At 45.6% G+C, this 583-nt stretch overlaps 1 pseudogene; it reads right to left on the bottom strand.

Annotated features, from left to right (window-relative positions):
• Nucleotides 1-256: 256 nt before the first annotated feature.
• Gm26019 lies at nucleotides 257-375 on the bottom strand (annotated as a pseudogene).
• Nucleotides 376-583: the final 208 nt, after the last annotated feature.

A 583-nucleotide genomic window follows, 5' to 3' on the forward strand; every position in this document is an offset into this window, starting at 1 on the left:
AGGGTCTTTGGATGTCTGGGGTCATCTCAGGAGTGGTCTCAGGAGTGCTATGCCCCACTTGTGCATTAAGGCAGCAGACAGGGGCCATCTCAGGCTCATGCAAGGTACATCTGTTTAGGGCTCATTCCTGCCCAGGGACTGAGGTTCCAAGCATGGTTCTTCTAATCTCCAGCTTGCTTCTCACCCTTGGAGCCTACCCAGGCCTGCAAAGCAGCAAACTGGTGATTGTCTCATGCTTGTTCTTTTCAGGGAATGTTGTGTTAGGCTACTAATCATTCAGATGTTTACACAGGCTGTAGATGTAGCCTCTCTCTTCTCTGCCACCTACTGACGCACTTGTAACACAGCAGCCACAACAATGACTCTAGGGACAAATACAACAGTGATTTCTATAAAAGTTTGCATTCCCTCCAGTAATGGAGGAATGCTCCCTTTGCTCCACATTTTCTACAGCATGAACTGTTATTTGTTTTGTTGATCTTAGCCATTCTGGTGCAGGTAAGATGAAATATCAAAGTAGTTTTGATTTGCATTTCCCTGCTGACTGAGGTTGTTGGTCATTTCTTTGAATGCTTTTTAGCCA

This window comes from Mus musculus, chromosome 16 (genome assembly GCF_000001635.26).
Source record: "Mus musculus strain C57BL/6J chromosome 16, GRCm38.p6 C57BL/6J".
In the NCBI taxonomy this organism is placed as follows: Eukaryota; Metazoa; Chordata; class Mammalia; order Rodentia; family Muridae; genus Mus; species Mus musculus.